The sequence below is a fragment of the Typopeltis vanoorti genome, chromosome 9 (genome assembly GCF_054136105.1).
Source record: "Typopeltis vanoorti isolate ZY-2024b chromosome 9, IOZ_Tvanoo_1.0, whole genome shotgun sequence".
NCBI lineage: Eukaryota > Metazoa > Arthropoda > Arachnida > Uropygi > Thelyphonidae > Typopeltis > Typopeltis vanoorti.
In genome coordinates this window covers 79,709,369-79,720,720 of record NC_143557.1, presented here as the reverse complement: position 1 = coordinate 79,720,720, position 11,352 = coordinate 79,709,369, and the positions used below count along the sequence as shown (strand labels likewise).

Genomic DNA, 11,352 nt, shown 5'->3' with positions numbered 1-11,352 from the left:
GATTGATACTGATGATATTCTTAAGACCAGTGCAGGACGTGAGAGAACGAGGGGCCATCCCTGGAGATTGTGTAAGAGTGTGGTTAACAAGGGTGTTAGGACTAGATTTTTTACTTGGAGGGTTGTGAATGGGTGGAATGCTTTGTCAGAACTGGTTGTGAATGCTTCAACTGTGAATGAATTTAAGGAGAGGTATGACAGGTATTGTGTAAATAATGGTTAGTGTGTCAATGTCGGGTCTCCCGTGATGAGTCTTTTGACTCCATGGAGACACCGTTAAAATAATAATAATAATAATAATAATAATAATAATAATAATAATAATAATAATAATAATAATAATAATAGACGATCGGATTTTTTACGTTGTATAGCTTATATGAAACGACTGTAGCGTTTCATTGTTACTATTTAGGAATGCTTTATGAAACTTTTCTGGTTTTTTCCTTATATGACTTAGTGTTTGTTTTTTATTATTTTTTAAAATAAAAGTAATTTTTGCAATATTAAGAAAGTTTATGTTTTTAATTTGACAACAAAATACCAATCATATTTTAATCGAGTTAAACTCAACAGGTAGGTCTTATAAAGTATTACAAAATTTACGGAACTCTTATCTGAAAATAAATATAAAATTCATTATAAAAAATTTAAAAACTCTAAAGTAAAAAACTTCGGTGTGAATATTCAAATTTGTGTAATTTTTTCTTAGTGTATTTTTATCTATATGTAATTTCATCCTTGTGTAATTTCTTCCCCGTGTAATTTTGGCAGCGTAATTTTAACATGTAACCAAAATTTAGAACTGTCTGATAAGTGCATGCATAATACTATCATGTTTCTTTGTAATAACAAAAGGCAATCAATAATGTCATGTGATGAGCTCACTAACGCATGCTCCGTCATTATTTCATAGTACAGTACAGAAGTTGCGATGTTCGTAGTTATGAGAGATAGCGTTCCTGATTTCTATTTGGAGGATTAGTTGTTTTTTTTTTTTTTTATAAAAGTAAATTATATGTATATATATAAATATAAGATAGAGAGTTCTTTCAGGGGTAAGATATGTGTATATCTATGAGTATATTTTTATACGTTATCATTTTCGTTACTACGTCTATTAAGTATTTTGAACTCTAGCGTTTCATTGTTACTATTTAGGAATGCTTTATGAAACGTTTCTATTTTTTTTCCTTATTTGCTAGAGGACAAAGATAGCTTGAATCGAAATGGAGTATTTGATTTCTGGTTCTATGGGTGATATTCACATTTTTTTGTTTTTTAATAAAATGCATTCCGCACAAATTGACAAACTGTCATGGCGTCTTTTCACTTGTTTCATGGATACCGGGTAGAACATGGCGTAATGCTTCATTTTGCTTGTAATGGCGCTAAATTTCGGGTTTATATATATCGTAATAGGCGAACTCGTGTTCAGTGAATCTAGTAATTAGTAACTTAATTTTCATTGTTAACAATAATTGCGCTGATAGCTGGAATTATAAATTTTGGAGAATTTAAAATTGTTACGATAAACCTTACTGAAAAGCAAATAAAATACAAAAGTGCTAAGCGATGCAGGTAAATTGCGTTTAATGATTTGTAGGCTGTACTTCATGATAACTTTCTCAAAATGTATTTTCGAAAATATAAAAGCAATAGAGTGTGAACAACAAAAATGGTTGCACTTATATCAGATTCTTAGAGATTCATTCTAAACCAGATGTATTCAGAAATTTCCACAGCGTTTCTAAGGAGTATCTGAATTTGTAATGACGTCGACCAAAGCAGTGCTGGCGAGTGCGTGTGCACACTAGTACTTGGTTCTCACTTGTAAGATGTAGACTACTATATTTAGCGTTACGGAAAAGAATAGCTTGTTTAGCCCGATCATAGTCCTATGTGCTGTACAGAACTTAGTAGTATTATTATTATTACTTGGTGTTACCATAGTTTCCCATGACTCATCTTGGTAGCCAATACGCAATTATTAAATGTATTTCATTCCCTAAATTGTACATTATTCTTTCAGAATGCGTTTTTGCTTACTGTATTGTAGTTTGTAATGGACTAGTAGCAAAATATAATTAACAGTTTTGCTTATGTAAAGTTTACATCTTTATTAGTTTTGTAAGTCATGAACGATTTCATTTTGTTATTTCACCTCTTAATGAAGATAAAAATTCATATTTTCAACCAGTTAGGCAAGTTTTGAATGATAATCAATATCTGAGAAACAAGATTACAAGAAAAAAGTATACATGCTTTTGAGTTTTTGCTGTATCAGTGAACTGTTGCATAGTGATTTTGCTCAAAAATAAAATAAAATGTAGTAATATATGCCAATATCATGTAGTGTGTGTATGTTTAGTTTCATTTAAGGATAGCTTAAAAGAATGAACCCTTTAAAATGCTTGGCAGTTCAGCCATTTATCAAATTGATTTTGATCATCCAATTATTATATAAACACCTTCTGGAGTCAAGACTCATCAAGGGAGGTAATAGTAAGGTGCATTCTAACAGCGATAATGTTTATCATCTTAAATGGTTCAATGTTTGCATACTTACCATCTCATTTGGCAATAAATAACATTCTCCGTGCAAAAAAGTCATGCAGCACTCTTACGCACACACCTTTATGCAACTTCCAGGAATGACCTCTTGTCTCTATCTCCTTTCCTCCTTCAACCCTTTGAAAAATATCCTCGGTATGTATTTGATAAGCATCCCTTAGCAATTTATATCTCAATCATATTGCCCTTCCACCTGTTGACTAGCATCTGTAACTTACGTTCTCAACCTGTCTTCATAGTCAGTATTCCACAATCCCAGTATTGATTTTGTGATTTGCCTTCGAACTCTTTCAACAGCTTGCATTCTCACCTTGGGATATGTTATCCATACTATTCAGTTAAGTCAGAAATCGTTTCTTTAAAGTTTCAAGAACTTTGAGTTATCAGAAATTGAATAAATTTCTTATATTAATACTAGGGAGGCTTGGCCCCCCTGGTGTCTGCGGTGCCCAACTCCCCGAGTTCCAGACTGGTAGGCCGGTTCTTTATGAACCTCACTTTAATTATTCAAAATCACGAAATGCAAATAAAATATTTACTATATAATCAGTCATGACGTGTGTTATGCTAATTTCAGTAATGAATACTAACATGTACTGTTCTAATGGTCGACAGTGAGTTTGATTGTTGTAATCCTGAAACGATAAAATTGTTGTCTTATGAAGGCAAACACATTGGACGTTTCAAAACAAAAAACGTGACATAAAAAGTTTCAAATTTTGGCTTATCTTATTATGTGGCAACTTCATGGAGTACAAGGACTCATTGCAGGTGGGCACTCTTTATACATTCCTATGCTATATTGCACAATCCGTTGTCTATGCTATTAAATTGTTCATCTACACACTGCATCATATATTATCCCATATAGTATTTTTGTGTTTTAATGATTTATGTGCTCTGGCTCGGATGTAGGATAAAAGACCAGAATTTCTAGTAGAGGGGAAACCCAGCTACCTTGGTTTGAGATCAGCAAGGCAAGGAAAGTTTTTAAGCAGAATTAAATTAAAATATACATTGGAATTTGTCATGAATTGGAAATTGCATAAAAGTAAACAATTAACACTTACTTAACCTGACAGCAGACACTGATTTTTCATCCTTCACTAGATGTTTAACATGACGTCAGTGCATTCTCATTAGCGAAGATGGATAATATCTTGTGTGTTCCCCCCTGTAAATTTCTTATAACATGGATTTGCATCTTTCATGCTTGAAACTTTCTTCATTCTGAACATTTTCAGTGAAATATAAGTGACTTTCCAAGGAAATCTGGTCATTCCACCAAGATTTTTGTAATTACCTTCATCTTTATTTTGTCAGCTATTTTCTGCATCAGACTCCACTGATTTTTCCAAGCCATTAATAATTTCACCTATTATCTGTTAATTTATTGGTAATTGCGATAAGTCCTTACAGTTTCAAAAGTGTGGAAGGAACTCCAGATTCCTTCTACATATCTTATAATGTCTGATCATTTTAATATTAAACCTTTCAAAAATTTTTTGACTTTTTTTCTTTAGCATCCATTTCTCTTATTTTATTCAGTATTCTTTGAAGGTGATAACTTTTGTTTTTATTATAAGTAGTAAAAAGGTCTCAATAAAGGAAAGGAAATGGTCTTTGCATCATGGGATACTGAAGCAGTTGAAGTGAAGTCAACTACTTCTATATATGCAAGTAGCCTAGTCATGAAGATATTTTGTGCATAAAATTTATGTGCTTACACTTGGGTAAAGGATCAAACAAGAATACAAGTTCTTGTCAATATTATAACATATTGACAAGAACTTGTATAATATTATAACATATCTAATTATAACATCACTTTTTTTATGTATAGGCAAAATTTGCCTCTTTTCCACTCATTTGGGATCATTCTGGAGAAAATTGCTGAAGCGTTTGCTATAAAGCTCTGTGGGTATTTCATAAATTCAGTTGCTTTCGATTTCATGTGAAAGTGAAAGGCTTACTTCACTGTTTGAAAAGGAGTAATTTTCAGTAAGGATGTGCTGAACATTTGGCAGATTCAGTGGTTTGGTCAAATCAGTAGGATTGGGTATTCAGCTGGCTGAATTTATTATTACTACTACTACCCCAAGACCTCATGGAGTCAAAGACTCATCTGGGAAGTCCTTTTATTACACACACAGCTCATCATACCGTGTCAAGCTCCTTGCAGACACCACACTCTCAGGCAAGGCATTCCAATCATTTACAACTCTGCACGAAAAAAACCTTCCTCTCACTCCCATACTCACACCCTCTTTATACAGTTTCCAGGGATGACCTCTGGTTCTCCCACTATTTTCTATAGAACTTCTCCAGCATTGATCCTATAACAACCCCTTACCATATCTCCCCCTCTTCCTCCTGTTCACCAGACCCTGCAAATTACATCTTCTCAATCTTTCCTCATACTCGACATTCCAGAGGTCATAAACTACCCCTTCTCTCAGGAGACCCTGTAACCCCTAGAGAGCGCGTCCCCTGGGTGGCGGATAGGGGAGCCCACCATGTGTGTGTGTGTGTGTACATGCGCGTGTGTGTGTGTGTATATATATATATATGGTGGGGTGGTCCGAATATACTGAATAAGGACTCGTGGACCAACAGGGCCATAAGGGGCAATCATCTTGATTGTAAGGGAAGCGGCACCCCCATGGACCATCCCTAGCGCTGGATCTATCCTCTCCTTCTTCTACTTTGAGGAAGACCCACTTACTTTAATCTTTCCTATAAGGCCTTATCAGCCAACTCTTCTTACCTTATGACCCTTGTGCTATTAGAGTACTCGAGGGCCATGGGGTCTTTTCATTTCTGGCCTTACAACTATGTCTTCTCTATAAACCTTACTATATTTCTTCTATAATCTACCCTTTCCCCTTCAATATACCCTATTCCTCCTATGGGTTTAAATTCGGAAGAAGGTGAGTTCAGAAGCCTTAAGGTAGCAGCCCTACCACTGAATTATTCCATCGTCAGGCTAGTCCCCCTGACATGGAGAACGTAACCATACTTGTAAGCTGACAGAAAAAGATAATCGGATTGAATCTATGGGAAACGACCCTGAAATGGAAAAGGGAAAACGAAAATGGAAACGACAAAATATAATACACATAGCAAACTGGAATGTAAGAGGAATAGCATATAAAGAAATAGAATTAGACCAGTTATTAAATGAAAGAAATTTTAAAATAGCAGTAATCACTGAAACAAAAAAGAAATTAAAAGGAACTATGAGAACTGAAAATTTTAATGTGATATACAGTGGAGTCGACAGAGACCAAAGAGCACAAGCAGGAGTCATGATTTGGATTCATAACTCCCTTTCAAAACAGTTAAAACATTATAAATTATGGAATGAAAGAATAATAGAAGCTAGAATAAAAATAGATAGAGGCTATTTAACAATAATTGGTTTATATGCCCCAGAAGAAGGAAGAGAACAGGATAATATTGATTTTTATAATCAGCTACAAAACATATATAATAAAATAAATAAAAATGATTACATAATTTTAGCAGGAGACTTAAATGCAAGAATTGGAAACACGAAAATTAATAATAATATAGGAATACATGGAGAACACACTCTAAACAGAAATGGTAAAAAATTGATTGACTTTGTAGTTTATAATAACCTAAAAATAATGAATTCCTTCTATAAACATAAAGACATACATAAATATACTTGGCAGCAAGAGGATGGAAATCAATATTAGATTACTTCATATTAAATGAAAAGACATCAAAATTTTCACTAGATGTTAGAGTTCACAGAGGATATGAAATAAGCAGTGACCACTTCCTTGTTAAAATAAAATTAAGATTACCACCTAAATGGCTACAAGTAACAAGAACAGAAACAAAAATTGAAACATTTGTTTTTAAAACTAGACTATTGAATAACACAAATGTACAATGGCTATATGAACAAAGAATTAACCAGTATCTAGATAAAATAAAACAAAATGAAGAAATAGAAATAGAATGGCTTAATATAAAAATGATACTAAATGCAGCAGCAAATGAAAGCTTAGGAAAGACCAAAAAATTCAATAAAAGAAAAAAACTGAAGATTTGGGATGATACAATCAAAGAAATAATCAAAAAGAAAAAAGAAGCCTATCACAAATGGTTAAGCAGTAAAAGATTAGAAGATGAAATAGAATATAAAAGAATAAGAGCCATAGCTAAAAGAGAAGTCAGAAAAAGACATAGAGAATCATGGAATAAATTTGTTTCTAATTTAGAACATGATTTATATAAAATAAGACCCAATGTATATAAGATTTTGAAACACCTAAATGCAGATACCAAAGAAAACATAAAATTAAACACTGAATTGAAATTAGAAGAATTTCTAAATTACTACACAGAACTGTGGACAGACAAATATTTTAAAAAAGACAACTGGCAAACAATTAACGAAAATGAAAAGGAAATAACTGAAGAGGAATTAGAAATCAGCCTGAAAGAAACAAGAAACGGAAAATCACCTGGAGAAGATAAGCTAGGTTCAGAACTATATAAATACGCAGGAACAAGATTCAAAGGAAGACTTATTATTTTTAAATAAAATTTACTCAACTGGTATCCCCCCAATAGAATGGAAAAAAGCAATTGTGATTCCTATCTTTAAGAAAGGTAATAGAGATGACCCTAAAAACTATAGAAGTATCAGTATACTAATTCATGTTACAAAATATACAGCAGAATCTTAAATAACAAACTAATGAAATATTCCAAAAACTTTATTCTAGAGGTACAAAATGGATTTAGAAAAGGACGATCATGTATAGACCCAACCTTCTGCCTAAAATTAATAATAGAGAAAAGAAGAGAATATAATTTAGAAACACATATTGCATTTATTGACTTTGAAAAAGCATTTGACAAAGTTAAAAGAAACATATTATTTAACATATTAAAAGAAAGACAAATACCAAATAATATCCTAAAAACTGTCACAAGTATATATGAAAATAATCAAATACAAATAAGATTAAATCATGAGCTATCATATACAAGAGAGATAAACCAAGGGGTCCCACAGGGATGTCCCCTCTCAGCAACTCTTTTTAATATCTACTTAAATGAAATAATAATAAAATAGAGTAAAAATTTACATCAAGGAATTAAACTTTCACCTACAGTTAACTTAAACACTCTCCTCTTTGCAGACGACCAAATAATAATTACAAATTCTGAAGATGACTTACAGAAAGCTATTTTAAATCTAAATGAGATATCCAAAGATTATGGTATGATAATATCAACGGAAAAATCAAAAACTATGGCCTTTAAAGGACAAGATCCCGCAAGAACTAAAATAGTATTAGATAACAAGATCTTAGAAAAGGTGAGTTCATTTAACTACCTAGGATGTATGATCACTTATGAAAATGAAAAAGATATAAACATAAAAATTGCAAAATATTTAAAAATAACAGGAGTAATTAACTCTATATTTAAACCAAACATAGTTCAAAAACAAACCAGGCTAAAAGTATAAAATACATTAGCCCTACCGGTCTTAATGTATGGAAGCGAAATCTGGACAATAAAACAAAAAGACAAACAAAGATTAACAACAGCAGAAATGAAGTTTGAGAAAAACTGCAAAGTATACCCTATTTGATCACAAAAGAAACGAAGATATTATGAAAGAATTAAACCAAGAACCAGTAATTGAAAAATTAAAAAAATGTAAACATAGATGGATGGAACAAGTTCAAAGAATGAAAACAGAAAGATTACCAAAACAAGCCTTAAAGTACAAGCCATTAGGAAAAAGAAAACCAGGACGTCCTCTTAAACGATTCAACAATGACTTCTAAGGCTGGAACAGGCCATACTAGGCTTAAATCCTTGATGCGTATGATGATGATAAACTACCTTAGTCAGACACCTTTGGACCCTTTCCAACATCTTTTCATCCTTCTGAAAATCAGGTGACCAAATCTGGGCACAATAGTCCATGTGTGGCCTAATCAAAGCCTTATACAACGGAACAAGAATCTCCCTACTTCTACACGTCAGTGTCCTCTGCATCATTCCCAGAAGCCTTTGTGTTGTCTTCACAATTTTGGCTCTGTGTCCTCTAAATTTTAGATCCTTATCCACTATCACTCTTATTTCTTCCACCTCCAACAATATATCCTCACCAAGCATAAATTCAGCATCCCATCTTTGTTTTCCAAATTTTACAACCTTACATTTTGCAACATTGAACTCGCATCCCTATTTCCGTGCCCAATCACTCAATTTATTCAAGTCTTCTTGTAAGGCCACAACATCTTTGCTACTCTTCATGGTTCATCCCAACTTTGCATGATCTGCAAACAACTGAATATCTCCATTCAAATCTTCACCAATATCATTAATATACAAGTTAAACAGTAATGGCCCTAAAACAGACCCCTGAGGCATTCCACTAGTGACTTTCCTTTTCCTGGCTGTCGCTCCCCCCATACACAACTTGTTGATACCTATCAGATAGCCAGTCTCCAGTCCAATGCACTAATCTAATATCCAACCCCCCATCTGCTCTAGTTTGACTATCAGTTTATCATGAGGTACTCTATCAAAAGCCTTTGCGAAATCTAATTATATTACTGTGTATCCTTCTCCTCTGTCCAAGGAAGCAGTCACTTTATTGTAATGAATAAGTAGATTACTATAACATGACCTCTCTTTAGCAAATCCATGTTGTCCATCAAAGATAATACCATTGTTGTCAACCCAACTCTGGATCCTAGTTCTCACAAGCTTCTCCAACAACTTAACCATAATACCTGACACACGATAGGAGTATAGTTTGATTCTTGACCGAGTGCAAGACTCGTTAAAAAAAATTTCAAGGCAGGTGTCAACTCCTTGGCACATTCCTTTAGAATACGTGGTGATATATTATCAAGTCCCACAGCCTTATTAACATCTAGTTTACTCAACTCCCCATACTCCTCTTGCTCACTTACAGTCAGTCTCTCCTCCCCATCATCAACTGCTCTCAATCTCTCCATGAAGTCACATTCACAAGATTGAAAGACCTTTATGAACTGCTCATTAAGTATCTCCACTACACATTCTGCAACAGCTGTCTTTATACCATTTTCTCCTATCAATATCATCCTTCCATAATCATTCTTTCTTTTGTTGGCTACATTTCGAAAGAACTCCTTAGGATTCTTTTTGGCATCATTTGCTAACTGCTGTTCATACCTCTTAAGCTACCCTCACCAACCAAGTCACCCTTCCTTGTCTGGTCTTTGTAGACCTCATGGAATTGGTTATTTCCACTTCTCTTATACTGCCTCCACAATGCCCTTTTTCTCTGTATTGCATGCTTAATCTTTTTATTCATCCATCTCACATCTATCTTATTTAACCTTCTTACCTTTGGAATACATTTAGACATTGCATCTACCAGATAGTTTTTGAAAATCCCCAAGCTGCATTGATCTCTTTAACAGCTAACTCCTCATTGCTACATCCGCAAGCTGTCTCCTGCGCTCTTCACAATCACCCCCCCCCCCCTGTAGTTCCACATATACCCTTTTCTCACAGAGGTCCTCACACTGCTGGCCACCACCCAGGTAATCACCTCATGGTCACTCTCACCAATTGGTGGATAATCTGACACCTCATTTATAATTACATCCTCTGATGAGATGACCAAATCCAAGACCCTCAATCCTCGTGTACCCTCTGTTACATACTGTCTGAGGTAGTTATCCCTCAAGAAACTCATTTTCTTTTTTACTTCCAGTTGCTATCTCATCATTTCCAGGCTATATGATGGGATAGCCCATAATGATCACCCTTTTCTTATATGCTTGGCTAATTTGATTATACATTTCATTATCACCACCATCCACATTACCTGGTCTATAACAACATCCAACCAAGTATTTGAATCCATTCACCTCTAACTCACACCATACTGCCTCAAAACCACTGGCACTATTTCCCTCTTGCATCTCTACTTTGTGTGGACATAACTCTATCACCAATAGCACTCCCCCCCCCTTTTTACTCCTATCCTTACAAAACCCATCATACCCTTCCATCTCTATTCCTAGTGATGTGCTACAAACTGTTTGTTCTCATAATGACCATACAGAAAACACCTATTATATACATATATACACCAAAATAATTTAATGTCAAAAGTTAGTGAACTCTCTGTAGGTGCAGAATCAAATTTTAAATTTGAGAGTAAATAAAAATAAATTTAGAATAAGCTACTGAAATAGAGTATGAAGAAAAATTGTATTTTATTGTTAAATATGAAAAAAAGCAAAAGTGTCAAGAATTTTCCAGAGCTTTCATCAGCTCAGGTAAAATGTTTTACATTTGGCTGTAAAACATGGATGAATCCATAATATTCTCCTTTCAATATCTTACTAATGCCAAATTGAAGCTTCTTGGTTCTACTTTTAATATTTGATAGGTTTATTATATTTATAGAATGCAATATTATATTTATAGAATTGCTTTTTATTAAACAAGAGCCTGAAAGTCTTCATATTGTGATGCAAAATAATCCTAAATAAACAGAAAATATGGGGATATTAAATATAAGGAGATTAAAAAAAAAATTGGAGTATTCATAACCAACTGCACATTTATATTTATAGATGGTTATGAAATAAGTGTAGTATGGATTGATTCATTCATTTCACATATTTCATGCATGTGAAATAGATTGAGCTGTTTATTTTGCAAAGCTGAAATGAAGACTTAGGCTCTCCTGATAATTACTCTGATGCA

The 11,352-nt window shown here is 33.6% G+C and overlaps 1 protein-coding gene across 7 annotated transcripts in view; it reads left to right on the top strand.

Moving 5' to 3' along the window:
* Window positions 1-923: 923 nt before the first annotated feature.
* The window catches only part of LOC150103183 (uncharacterized), a 167,124-nt gene continuing 156,695 nt past the window's right edge, over window positions 924-11,352 (top strand). For all 7 annotated transcript variants that reach the window (XM_090397558.1, XM_090397555.1, XM_090397556.1 and 4 more), the window contains exon 1: window positions 924-1,058. The gene's annotated coding sequence lies outside the window, so the exon portion shown is untranslated. The remainder of the gene's footprint in view (window positions 1,059-11,352) is intronic.